Here is a 352-nt window from a genome sequence, read left to right on the forward strand (position 1 = left end):
GTCTTTCTTGGGCAATTCCAGACCTGTTATTCCAAGAAGAAAGGCCTCTGGTTTCTTAATCTTTTAAATTGTATTTTAATCAACTTGTTTTTATTATTGGTTGTTAGCTGCCCTGAGCCCGGTCTTGGCTGGGGAGGGCAGGGTATAAATAAATTATTATTATTATTATTATTATTATTATTATTATTATTATTATTATTATTATTATTATTATTATTATTCTGGGCTGCTAGCTCTGAAAAATCCATCATCTTCACCTGCCAATCTTGTGTTTTCCAATTCTTCACTAACAAAATTCTTGCTGCACTTGTGGCTCCTCTATACTTTCGTAGCTCTGTCCTCCGGAAGTTAG

The sequence above is a fragment of the Podarcis vaucheri genome (genome assembly GCF_965113315.1).
Source record: "Podarcis vaucheri genome assembly, chromosome: 18".
NCBI classification, from domain to species: domain Eukaryota; kingdom Metazoa; phylum Chordata; class Lepidosauria; order Squamata; family Lacertidae; genus Podarcis; species Podarcis vaucheri.